The 14,266-nt window shown below is 41.7% G+C and overlaps 1 long non-coding RNA gene across 1 annotated transcript; it reads left to right on the top strand.

Annotated features, from left to right (window-relative positions):
• Window positions 1-7,452: 7,452 nt before the first annotated feature.
• Window positions 7,453-13,918, top strand: LOC124045221. The gene is made up of 4 exons (XR_006840805.1): window positions 7,453-7,528; window positions 13,057-13,095; window positions 13,187-13,214; window positions 13,467-13,918. It is a non-coding gene; the product is annotated as an uncharacterized LOC124045221 (long non-coding RNA).
• The last annotated feature ends 348 nt before the right edge of the window (window positions 13,919-14,266 follow it).

Here is a 14,266-nt window from a genome sequence, read left to right as displayed (position 1 = left end):
TCTCTTAGACCTCCTCTCCCTCTCTTTTTCCCTCCATTCCTCCTTTTTCTTCCAAGTATACGTCTCCTTATGATAAAACTGCACTACTCCTGCCAACCATGTTTCTTTTCTTTATTTTCACCTTTATTTAACCAGGTAGGCCAGTTGAGAACAAGTTCTCATTTACAACTGCGACCTGGCCAAGATAAAGCAGAGCAGTGCGACAAAAACAACAGCGCAATGTTACACATGGGATAAACAAACGTACAATAGAAAAACCTGTATACAGTGTGTGCAAAATGATGTAAGGAGGTAATGCAATAAATAGGCCAATAGTAGCGAAGAAATTACAATTTAGCAATTTACACTGGAGTGATATATGTGTCGATGAGGATGTGCAAGTAGAAATACTGGTGTGCAAAAGAGCAGAAAAACAAAAACAAATATGGGGATGAGGTAGGTAGTTCGTTGGATGGGCTATTTACAGATGGGCTGTGTACAGCTGCAGCGATCGGTAAGCTGCTCTGACAGCTGACGCTTAAAGTTAGTGAGGGAGATATGAGTCTATAACTTCAGTGATTTTTGCAATTCGTTCCAGTCATTGGCAGCAGAGAACTGGAAGGAAAGGCGGCCAAAGGGGGTGTTGACTTTGGGGATGACCAGTGAAATATACCTGCTGGAGCGGGTGCTACGGGTGGGTGTTGCTATGGTGACCAGTGAGCTGAGATAAGGCGGAGATTTACTTGGCAAAGACTTATAGATGACCTGGAGCCAGTGGGTTTGGCAACGAATATGTAGCTAGGACCAGCCAACGAGAGCATACAGGTCGCAGTGGTGGGTAGTATATGGGGAGTATATGGGGCTTTGGTGACAAAACGGATGGCACTGTGATAGACTGCATCCAATTTGCTGAGTAGAGTGTTGGAGGCTATTTTGTAAATGACTTCCCCGAAGTCAAGGATTGGTAGGGTAGTCAGTTTTACTAGGGTATGTTTGGAAGCATGAGTGAAGGAGGCTTTGTTTCGAAATAGGAAGCCAATTCTAGATTTAACTTTGGATTGGAGATGCTTAATGTGAGTCTGGAAAGAGAGTTTACAGTCTAGCCAGACACCTAGGTATTTATAGTTGTCCAAATGTTCTAAGTCAGAACCGTCCAGAGTAGTGATGCTAGTCGGGTGGGCGGGTGCGGGCAGTGATCGGTTGAAGAGCATGCATTTAGTTTTACTAGCATTTAAGAGCAGTTGGAGGCCACGGAAGGAGAGTTGTATGGTGTTGAAGCTCGTTTGGAGGTTTGTTAACACAGTGTCCAAAGAAGGGCCAGATGTATACAGAATAGTGTCATTGATATATAGAGAGAGAAGAGTCAGCCCGAGAATTGAACCCTGTGGCACCCCCATAGAAACTGCCAGAGGTCCGGACAACAGACCCTCCAATTTGACACACTGAACTCTATCTGAGAAGTCGTTAGTGAACCAGGCGAGGCAATCAATACGGTGATTGACAGAGTCGAAAGCCTTGGCCAGGTCGATGAAGACGGCTGCACAGTACTGTCTTTTATCGATGGCGGTTATGATATCGCTTAGGACCTTGAGCGTGGCTGAGGTGCACACGTGACCAGCTCGGAAACTAGATTGCATAGAGGACAAGGTACAGTGGGATTCGAAATGGTTGGTGATCTGTTTGTTCACTTGACTTTCAAAGACTTTAGAAAGGCAGTGCAGGATGGATATAGATCTGTAACAGTTTGGGTCTAGAGTATCTACCCTTTTGAAGAGGGGGATGACCGCGGCCTCTTTCCAGTCTTTAGGAATCTCAGACGATACGAAAGAGAGTTTGACCAGACTAGTAATAGGGGTTGCAACAATGGCAGCGGATAATTTTAGGAAGAGAGGGTCCAGATTGTCTAGCCCAGCTGATTTGTAGGGATCCAGATTTTGCAGCTCTTTCAGAGCATCAGCAGTACCAGACACACCTACTCATTCAAGGGTTTTTCTTTATTTGGACTTTTTCTACATTGTAGAATAATAGTGAAGACATCAAAACTATGAAATAACACATATGGAATCATGTAATAACCAAAACCGTGTAAAAAAAAATCTAAATATATCTATATCTAAATATATTTTATATTGGAGATGTTTTAAAGTAGCCAACCTCTGCCTTGATGACAGCTTTGCACACTCTTGGAGTTTATAAAAGGCTATTTTTCCTCAGACCGTACAAAGGAAGATAGATTCATGCAATACTTATATTATTATACCCTTGTCCACAGTGGTCTGTGAGCCCACACCCTTGTGGCTACTTTACAATGTTTGGAAAGTTTCTAAAACTCCATTTCGAAAGCTCTGGTATGTCATAGGAGGGAGGGTAAATGGTAGGCATGTTATCTGCTATCCATTTTATGTTCTAATTATTATTTTGGGTAAAGAGGAGGGTCACCTCTAGGAGCAATAATGGCCGCGAAGTGGTAGGTCAAACAAGCTCACAGAACACGACCGTTGAAGCACATAGCACACAGCACTACCGAGTTCCAAACTGCCTCTGGAAGCAATGTCAGCAAAACAACTGTTCGCTGGGAGATTCTTGAAATGAGTTTCCATGGCCGTGCAGCCGCATGCACACAAGCCTAAGATCACTATACGCAATGCCATGCTTTGGCTGGAGTGGTGTAAAGCTCGCTGTCATAGGAGCAGTGGAAACGCGTTTTCTGAATCACGCTTCACCATCTGGCAGTCCCTACAGACAAATCTGGGTTTAGCACATGCTAGGAGAACGCTACCTGTCCCAATGCATAGTGCCAACTGTAAAGTTTGGTGGAGGAGGAATAATGTATCTGGGGCGGTTTTTGTGTGTGTTTTTTTTTGTTCCAATGAAGGGAAATCTTAACAATACAGCATACAATGACATTCTAGACGATTGTGTGCTTCCAACTTTGTGGCAGCAGTTTGGGGAAGGTCCTTTCCTGTTTCAGCATGACAATTCCCCCTTGCATAACGCAAGGTCCATACAGAAATGGTTTGTTGAAATCTGTATGGAAAAACTTGACTGACCTGCACAGTGACCTGACCTCAACCCCATCCAACACCTTTGGGATGAAATGGAATGCTGACTGCGAGCCAGGACTAATCGCCCATCATCAGTGCCCGACCTCACTAATGCCCTTGTGGCAGAATGGAAGAAAGACATTTGTGTTTAGTGAGTCTGACATATCAGAGGCAGTAGGGTTGACCAGGGATGTTCTCTTAATAGGTGTGTGAATTGGACCATTTTCCTGTCTTGCTAAGCATTCAAAATGTAAAGAGTACTTTTAGGTGTCAGGGAAAATGTTTGGAGTAAAAAGTATGTTATTTTTTTAGGATGTAGTAAAAGTTGTCAAAATATAAATAGTTGTCATGGCCGTCGTTAAAGGAAGACCAAAGCGTAGTGTGGTGAGCGTACATATCTTTATTATTATGTCAGCGAGAAAACAAGAAACGACCGTGACGCTTCCAAGGGCTAGAGTGCCCCTAACAAAGTCAACTTCCCACAATGACAAAAGGGGGAAAGGCTTCCTAAGTATGATTCCCAATCAGAGACAACGATAGACAGATGTCCCTGATTGAGAACCATACCCAGCCAAAACATAGAAATACAAAAACATAGAAAATAGAACATAGTATGCCCACCCAAATCACACTCTGACCAAACCAAAATAGAGACATAAAAAGGATCTCTAAGGTCAACAGTGACAATAGTAAAGTAAATTGCATATACAAAAAAACTAGTAGTACTTTAAAGTATTTTTACACCACTGGAAATTGTCACATAATACTACAAATGAACAAACACCTATATGTAATGTATGTTCTAATATCTTGAAAGTGTGGGTTAGTATCTAAAAGAAATGTAAGTACATCTACTATCTCGACATTTTGATTTCCATATCCTGAAATCTCAAAACTTTTAGATAGTATAGATACTATAAATCTCGAAATTTAAAGATCAACTCAGCAAAAAAAGAAACGTTCTCTCACTGTCAACTGCGTTTATTTTCAGCAAACTTAACATGTGTAAATATTTGTATGAACATAAGATTCAACAACTGAGACATAAAATGAACAAGTTTCACAGACGTGACAATTGGAAATGGAATAATGTGTCCCTGAACAAAGGGGGGTTCAAATCAAAAGTAACAGTCAGTATCTGGTGTGGCCACCAGCTGCAATAAGTACTGCAGTGCATCTCCTCCTCGTGGACTGCACCAGATTTGCCAGTTCTTGCTGTGAGATGTTACCCCACTCTACCACCAAGGCACCTGCAAGTTCCCGGACATTTCTGGGGGGAATGGCCCTAGCCCTCACCCTCTGATCTAACAGGTCCCAGATGTGCTCAATGGGATTGAGATCCAGGCTCTTCGCTGGCCATGGCAGAACACTGACATTCCTGTCTGGCAGGAAATCCCACACAGAACAAGCAGTATGACTGGTGGCATTGTAATGCTGGAGGATCATGTCAGGATGAGCCTGCAGGAAGGGTACCACATGAGGGAGCGAGGATGTCTTCCCAGTAACGCACAGTGCTAAGATTGCCTGCAATGACAACAAGCTCAGTCCGATGATGCTGTGACACAACGTCCCCAGACCATGACGGACCCTCCACCTCCAAATTGATCCTGCTCAAGAGTACAGGCCTTGGTGTAACGCTCATTCCTTCGACAATAAACCAAATCCATCCATCACCCCTGGTGAGACCAAACCGAGACTCGTCAGCGAAGAGCACTTTTTGACAGTCCTGTCTGGTCCAGCGAAGGTGGGTTTGTGCCCATAGGCAACATTGTTGCCGGTGATGTCTGGTGAGGACCTGCCTTAAAACAGGCCTACAAGCCCTCAGTCCAGCCTCTCTCAGCCTATTGCAGACAGTCTGAGCACTGATGGAGGGATTGTGTGTTCCTGGTATAATTCGGGCAGTTGTTAATGCCATCCTGTACCTGTCCCACAGGTGTGATGTTCGGATGTACCGATCCTGTGCAGGTGTTGTTACACGTGGTCTGCCACTACGATGACGATCAGCTGTCTGTCCTGTCTCCCTGTAGTGCTGTCTTAGGCACTACAGTACAGACATTGGAAGGTTTCACAGTACAGACATTGCAATGTAATGCCCTGTCCACATCTGCAGTCCTCATCCCTCCTTGCAGCATGCCTAAGGCATGTTCACGCAGATGAGCAGGGACCCTGGGCATCTTTCTTTTGGTGTTTTCAGAGTCAGTAGAAAGGCCTCTTTAGTGTCCTAAGTTTTCATAACTGTGACCTTAATTGCCTACCGTCTGTAAGATGTTAGTGTCTTAACGACCGTTCCACATGTGCATGTTCATTAATTGTTTATGTTTCATTGAACAAGCATGGGAAACAGTGTTTAATTAAACCCTTTACAATGAAGATCTGTGAAGTTATTTGGATTTTTACGAAATATTTAAGAAAGACAGGGTCCTGATAAAGGGAAATTTCTTTTTTTGCTGAGTTTACTCTAAAAAATGTGTAGATACTATCAGAATATTTCGAGACATAGGATATGTTTCTTCATTTGTAGAATTGTGTGGTGATTTCCATCTATTTATGTGGCAGAGATCAGCACAGCGAAAACCTTCCAGGTAAGACATGCTATAGTCCAGGTATTCCCAAACTGGGGTACGCGCAATGCCGTCGGGGGTACGCCATATAAAAATGTGATGAATACAAATATATATATATTTTAACACTTTTTCTTCACATTTTCAAACAGTCCATTTATATTTTCCAACGGGGCTATTCATTTGGGTGAGATTCTCACATGAGTAGCCTTGTATCACCGTCAAAAATAAAATGAAACCATCTAGTGTTCAGCGAAATAACAACAAAAGGTCAAATACAGGTAACGTTCATTAAACGTTACTCTCTTGTGGGAATTCCACTAACGGTCCGTATGTAGCCAAACATAGCTGCTGCTCATGTTGGTATCTGTACTGATGTCGCAAAAGCCATGACAGGGAGACAGTGGAGTGGTAACGCGGTTGGAACAGACTGTGTCACTCTGTGGGTGAAGGTTGGAACAGACTGTGTCACTCTGTGGATGAAGGTTGGAACAGACTGTGTCACTCTGTGGATGAAGGTTGGAACAGACTGTGTCACTCTGTGGATGAGGTTGGAACAGACTGTGTCACTCTGTGGATGAGGTTGGAACAGACTGTGTCACTCTGTGGATGAGATTGGAACAGACTGTGTCACTCTGTGGATGAAGGTTGGAACAGACTGTGTCACTCTGTGGATGAGGATGGAACAGACTGTGTCACTCTGTGGATGAAGGTTGGAACAGACTGTGTCACTCTGTGGATGAGGTTGGAACAGACTGTGTCACTCTGTGGATGAGGTTGGAACAGACTGTGTCACTCTGTGGATGAAGGTTGGAACAGACTGTGTCACTCTGTGGATGAGATTGGAACAGACTGTGTCACTCTGTGGATGAAGGTTGGAACAGACTGTGTCACTCTGTGGATGAAGGTTGGAACAGACTGTGTCACTCTGTGGATGAGGTTGGAACAGACTGTGTCACTCTGTGGATGAGGTTGGAACAGACTGTGTCACTCTGTGGATGAAGGTTGGAACAGACTGTGTCACTCTGTGGATGAGGTTGGAACAGACTGTGTCACTCTGTGGATGAGGTTGGAACAGACTGTGTCACTCTGTGGATGAAGGTTGGAACAGACTGTGTCACTCTGTGGATGAGGTTGGAACAGACTGTGTCACTTTGGGCCCCAGCACTGGAAATTAAAAAGAGGAGATGGGCAGTTTGCAGACACTTTCCTGGACACATTTCTCATCTAGTGTTTTTTCCAAAACACAATACAGATAAAATCATCTATCATATATAGTGAGTTGAGTAGTCTGGATTTAGTAAGCTTGTCATTGTACTGTGTGTATTCCAGTGCATGTGCAAATAAACTCAGTGGCACACCCTGATCTGTTTCACCTGTCTTGTGTTTGTCTCCACTCCCTCTAGTGGTAGCACATTTTCCCCATTATCCCCTGTGCATTTATACCTGTGTTTTCCGTTTGTCTGTTGCCAGTTCGTCTCATCAAGCCTACCTGCGGTTTTCCCGTATTCCTGTTTTTCTAGCTTTCCCGGTTTTTGACCATTCTGCCTGCCCTGACCCTGAGCCTGCCTGCCGTTCTGTACCTTGTGACACTTGTGACACTCTTGACCTGTTGTTTGCCTGCCACCTGTTCTTGTAATGAACTTGTGTTACTTCAAACTGTCTGCATCTGGGTCTTATCCTGAGGTCTGATACTCTAATTGAATTTGAGTATACATTTTTCCCAATTTTATGTGTCAATAATATTGTCTCCTGGTAAGCAACTTTTAAGCTCTCTTAAGAAATGTGTCAAGTCAGTGTCCACTAATATGCAAACTCTGTGGAATTCCATATTTTCCATTGAGTAACATTATGTCCTTTGTCTCAAGGAGGACCTGGATCAGGTGGTTTATGCATGGAACAACCACCGAATAAGGCCATCCCACAACGCTCGGGCTCCCAAAGGTCAGCCAATAAGGATGTAATGTATGCTTTCCCCAACCTGTACTGAGCCCAGAACCACTTACAATGTGTGGACCCTAGGGAAGCTGATTTCATGAAATAGGATTCATTATTTTATGAGAAAGCACATACTTAGACAATAGGACTTTGTTTAAATGTGCTATTCAAAAAAAGTATATATTCTTGTACGTTGTGGACAATTCTCTGACCTGATGTATGTTCTGAAATGCAAGCAAAACAAATTTATTATTTAAATTTCAACATTGTATCTTGATTGTATCTTGAAGGGAGGGGGTGGGATGGTAGTGTAGTGTCTTTGGCTATGCCGGATTAAGTGATATGACATGCTATTCTATAAAATAATTTCTCTGTAATTAATATTACCTGATTAAGCTAATCAGGTAAATGTCATTAACTAGAAAGTCGGGGCACCACGAAAGAATGTTTAAAGACTCTTAAAGACCTAGAAATCTTTTACATCAGTAGCAGTCAATATTTAATCTTCACTTTATTCAGTCTCATCTGAAAGTTGTACATTCTTGATTATCTTCACAACCCCTGGCTAACAAGTTGAATCAGCAATACAAAATTTGGTTTAATTATTTGTTTACTAAATACCTAAATAATCACACAGAATTACATCTACACAGAATGGATCATACATTGATTACAAATTATGTCATAAAGGAAAACGTCCCTAACGGAAGGAACAGACGGTTGGTTACACGAAGAAAGGGGGTTGGGTTTTGAATGAAAGAGCGGGAAGACTGGGGAACAAAACGATTTGTGTCTCTATCAGCCCATAGTCAGCTATGCTATCGTAAATATTGTATCTTATGCATTCTAAATAACCGCACATTTGAAAAAGGAAAATGCAATAAATATTTACTCTGAGCTGCGCTTCGGTAGATTGGTCGAATATAGAAGGCGGGGTGGTCCAGCATGGATCTCTGGTCCTCTGAAAAATGTCTAGTGGTGATCTGGAGCGTGGTAGAATGGATACTCTGTCCATCATCTCCTAGCCCACGTCTACAGTTGATGCACTAACGCAACGGCTAGGAGGTATCACTTCTCTAGTGAATAAGAGTTCAAAATTCATACCAAGTTGCCATACTTTAAGCTCATGCTATATTCTGGCTGGTTTAGTCGAAATTCATTCTTTCGGCATGTGGATCGTCATCTTCACGTTGAAATTCGATGCTAATTTCGTTATGTTCTTGTCGTTCAACCAGAGCTCACGCTGAGATTTAAGAAGGTCAAATTACATTTAATATTTTCACAAATAGTTAAATATTTAAACATTTAAAATTGCACAACAATTCCATGTGAATCTGACAACTAGAATGTATCGACTTTCCAAGATACAGTTTGTCATCCTGTCATCAGTAGTAATGTCTCAGACAACAACTGATCTGACATCATATTCATTAAGTAGCAACACATATTTTCAACTGGTTGGATTACCGAAATAGGGTTCCGTTTCCCACCTTTTGATGCTCCCAGACACTCTATGTTAACAAAGGGATTTTCAATAGTCACATTGGTAGAGTAGAGAGAGGAAAAGGGGGAAAGGTATTTATGGGGGTCATAAACCTCCCCCAGCAGGCCAACTTCATGACAGTAGGAAGTAAAAAATATTCAAGCACAATTTAAATGAGGATTACACTGAAAATAAAACAAGGATTAAATAAAACATGTACCCAGCTAGTGGTTCAATCTCCCAAACTAATATGCTGGGTTTATGTCAAAACCCCACACATTGGGTTGTTTTAACCCAGAAATATAGTCTAATTTACTAGCAGCTGGGTCAAGCGCTCAACCCCAGGTGCTGGGTTAGATGCATAACCCAACCCCACTGGATTGAATTAACCCAATGCTTTGTTAATCCAATATTGGGTGTCGAAATGACCCACATTTGGTTATTTTTATTAACCCAGCATTTAGTTTGTGTAACAAATTCATTTTGGAAAAATTATATGAATTGCCATTTTAGGCATAACTCAATTTCTACCTTTTTTAAGATGGCAAAATAAAATGTTTTCAGTAATTGTTTCACTCAAAAAGGCAATAGTTCTGAACTGGGTTTGATTTCGTAAAAAAATCTATATATATTTTACATTTTGTTAATTATCTTTTAAACTTCTAATGGTTGAAAGATATTGCTAAGTTATCACTAGGCTCATGTACAAAATTATATAGTTGCTTATTTAAACATCTTATTAAGGTCAACATCCTCATAGTGTTCACATTACTCTCATGTAAATGTTGTAGCAGCTGTCGTGATGTGACTTTTCATTAATGTGAAGACTGTTATATCAAATCAATTATCTATGTTTAATTATTATTACGTGACTAAACTAATAATGTAAACATAATTAATCAAGAAGTCGGGGGCACCACGGGAAAATGTTGTTTAAAGAGTTACTATTTCCCAAATGTAACTCTGTATTCTGAACATCGTAATTTCTTGTGGCCTGCACGAGCCCTATTTTAATGATGAATCAGCAATACACAAATTGGCTCAATTATTTATTTACTAACTAATTAAACAATTGAATAATACACAAATGCTTCAGAGGTTGCCGGTGTTCTTGTCCTAGGCTACTTATGTTTCCAGCTGCAGACTAATAACGCGATGCCTAGGATTTGCTTCTTCTGTAGTGATCAATCATTTCAGAGTTTATACCCATTTTGCAACATCTGGCTCGCGCCTTAGTCTGCTTGCTCTATAGAGCGGTAGATTTCTCAACCCTTCCTAACGTATTCAGCTGGCGCTGCATGTAACTGGTCTCATATGTAAATTCTTCAGCGCATCCTTGTAAACACTAGGGGAAAATCAAATCAAATCAAATCACATTTTATTTGTCACATGTGGGAACAGCAGACTGGTATAGGGATTGATTGAATATGTCCGTAAACACACCGGCCAGCTGGTCTGCGCATTCTCTGAGGGCACGGCTGGGGATGCCGTCTGGGCCTGCAGCCTTGCGAGGGTTAACACGTTTAAATGTCTTACTCACCTCGGCTGCAGTGAAGGAGAGACCGCATGTTTTCGTTGCAGGCCGAGTCAGTGGCACTGTATTGTCCTCAAAGCGGGCAAAAAAGTTATTTAGTCTGCCTGGGAGCAAGACATCCTGGTCCGTGATTGGGCTGGGTTTCTTCTTGTAGTCCGTGATTGACTGTAGACCCTGCCACATGCCTCTTGTGTCTGAGCCGTTGAATTGAGATTCTACTTTGTCTCTGTACTGACGCTTAGCTTATCTGATAGCCTTGCGGGGGGAATAGCTGCAGTGTTTGTATTCGGTCATGTTACCAGACACCTTGCCCTGATTAAAAGCAGTGGTTCGCCCTTTCAGTTTCATGCGAATGCTGCCATCAATCCACGGTTTCTGGTTAGGGAATGTTTTTATCGTTGCTATGGGAACGACATCTTCAACGCACGTTCTAAATAACTCGCACACCGAATCAGCGTATTCGTCAATATTTTTATCTGACGCAATGCGAAACATGTCCCAGTCCACGTGATGGAAGCAGTCTTGGAGTGTGGAGTCAGCTTGGTCGGACCAGCGTTGGACAGACCTCAGCGTGGGAGCCTCTTGTTTAAGTTTCTGTCTGTAGGCAGGGATCAACAAAATGGAGTCGTGGTCAGCTTTTCCGAAAGGGGGGCGGGGCAGGGCCTTATATGCGTCGCGGAAGTTAGAGTAACAATGATCCAAGGTTTTACCACCCCTGGTTGCGCAATCGATATGCTGCTAAAATTTAGGGAGTCTTGTTTTCAGATTAGCTTTATTAAAATCCCCAGCTACAATGAATGCAGCCTCCGGATAAATGGTTTCCAGTTTGCAAAGAGTTAAATAAAGTTCGTTCAGAGCCATCGATGTGTCTGCTTGGGGGGGGATATATACGGCTGTGATTATAATCGAAGAGAATTCTCTTGGTAGATAATGCGGTCTACATTTGATTGTGAGGAATTCCAAATCAGGTGAACAGAAGGATTTGAGTTCCTGTATGTTTCTTTCATCACACCATGTCTCGTTAGTCATGAGGCATACGCCCCCGCCACTCTTCTTACCAGAAAGATGTTTGTTTCTGTCGGCGTGATGCGTGGAGAAACCCGTTGGCTGCACCGCCCCGGACAGCATCTCTCCAGTGAGCCATGTTTCCGTGAAGCAGAGAACGTTACAGTCTCTGATGTCCCTCTGGAATGCTACCCTTGCTCGGATTTCATCAACCTTGTTGTCAAGAGACTGGACATTGGCAAGAAGAATGCTAGGGAGTGGTGCACGGTGTGCCCGTGTCCGGAGTCTGACCAGAAGACCGCTACGTTTCCCTCTTTTACAAAGTCATTTTTTGGGGTCGCTGCATGGACCCAACGCCGATATCGATAACGATTATTGGACCGGAAAAAAAGCCACTACCGATTAATCAGCCAATTTATATATATATTTGTAATAATGACAATTACAACAATACTGAATGAACAATGAACACTTTTATTTTAACTTAATATAATACATCAATAAAATCTATTTAGTCTCAAATAAATAATGAAACATGTTCAATTTGGTTTAAATAATGCAAAAACAGCATTGGAGAAGAAAGTAAAAGTGCAATATTCCTAGTTCTTCAATATTCCCGGTTAAGAAGTTATAGGTTGTAGTTATTATAGGAATTATGACACGTTGACTATTTCTCTCTATACCATTTGTATTTAATATAACTTTGACATTTGGATGTTCTTATAGGCACTATAGTATTGCCAGCCTAATCTTGGGAGTTGATAGGCTCGAAGTCATAAACAGCGCTGTTCTTCAAGCATTGCTAAGAGCTGCTGGCAAACGCAGTAAAATTTGAATGAAGGCTTACGAGCCTGCTGCTGCCTACCACCGCTCAGTCAGACTACTCTATCAAACCAACAGGCCTTCAAGGTCAGGCACTCCCCTTTGGTTATGTACTTCTAGAAGTTATTCACAAGATCAGATCTCACTGCTCGTTACAATATTGCTGGAGCCATTTTCACATGTAGTTATCTCCATTTTCCATCCGACTGAATAATGCGGCCTACACTTTTCCATTACTTTCCCCCCGAAGTCGTGTTGAAGAAACGGCATCTTCAATGTACTATCCGGTACATTGGTTTAAAACTCCTCCCAGAACTCAGAAAAACATTCCTCCCTCGTCAGTGGACTGTTCGTTCAAAAACTAGGGGTTCAACAAGGGTTCTTCTAAGATCCTCAAAGTTCTTCGAAGAACCTTAGGGTTCTTGGCACTGACAATTGTTCTTGGAAGAACCCCATAGGATTGGGGGTCATCGAGGAACCTCCTTAGTTGGTGGGGGTTCTTGCCGGAATGTAACTGCCCAACTGAAACGTTTGGATTTTAATTTGAAAGACAGCACGTGCAGGCACATAACTGAAACATTTAAAGATCTCCTCAATTTAGGGTAAGTTTTGTCCCTTGTACAATCTAAATTCATATTGTTGTATGATACCATCTATCTTTTCATATTTGTTCAAATCTTTCTAAAACAGAAAATGGACACAATTCAATGGATATCAATCAACAAAGAGGTAAGAATATGTAGGCTATAAGAATATGTTGAAGGTTAGCTGTATTGGGTGCAGATGACTGAACTGCTCACTTTTGTGTCTGTGTCTGCAGGTGTACAGAAGAGGAGGCATACAAAGAGGTATGTCAGTTGGTATTGGTATGTTATGCAGATCACATCTACCATCCTTCTCCTTTACCTATTCAATGAATATCCCATAGGCCTTTACATTATGGACAAGGTATATGTATGAAAACCATTATCCCAAAAGTTTTTTTCATTCACATTTTACTGCAAAAACAAAGGTCTGAATACTGTCATGTGCATGTTTTGTTAATCATCTGTATAATTACTTTTTTTTTTTTTTTCCTACATCTCTGATGAATATAACAGGAAACATAACCTGTTCGATCATCATGCACTGCAAAATCATTCTGGCTATGGATACGGAGAACATCAAGACATTAACATCAACACACCAGAGGATATATCCATTGTACTTGGGCTCTGCTGGGAGTTTACCTCATATTTTGATTTTTTATTTATTCTGCTTTGCTACTAAAATCATGATTAACACTGACAACTAAAATATTGTGTTATTGTTGTTATTGTTATGCATATTATTATTATTATTAATAATCTGTACCATCCTATTCATAATAATAATAGGGGAGGGGCGGTAGTTAAAAAATGAATGCCAAAAGTTTCTTCAAAAGGTTCCTTGATAATCCATTAAAATTGATTATTTGAAAAAACCTTTTAAATGACAGCATCATGTTGTGGGTGTGCTTTGCTGCAGGAGGGACTGGTCTCAGCCTCTAGTATTTATGATGCAGTAGTTTATGTGTCGGGGGGCTAGGGTCAGTTTGTTATATCTGGAGTACTTCTCCTGTCTTATCGGTGTCCTGTGTGAATTTAAGTATGCTCTCTCTAATTCTCTCTTTCTCTCTTTCTTTCTCTCTCTCTGAGAACCTGAGCCCTAGGACCATGCCTCAGAACTACCTGGCATGATGACTCCTTTCTGTCCCCAGTCCACCTGGCCATGCTGCTGCTCCAGTTTCAACTGTTCTGCCTGTGATTATTATTATTTGACCATCTTGGCCATGTTCTGTTATAATCTCCACCCGGCACAGCCAGAAGAGGACTGGCCACCCCTCATAGCCTGGTTCCTCTCCAGGTTTCTTCCTAGGTTT

This window comes from Oncorhynchus gorbuscha, linkage group LG10 (assembly GCF_021184085.1).
Source record: "Oncorhynchus gorbuscha isolate QuinsamMale2020 ecotype Even-year linkage group LG10, OgorEven_v1.0, whole genome shotgun sequence".
In the NCBI taxonomy this organism is placed as follows: domain Eukaryota; kingdom Metazoa; phylum Chordata; class Actinopteri; order Salmoniformes; family Salmonidae; genus Oncorhynchus; species Oncorhynchus gorbuscha.
The sequence above is the reverse complement of the archived record's forward strand: the minus strand, read 5'-3'. Positions and strand labels throughout refer to the sequence as shown.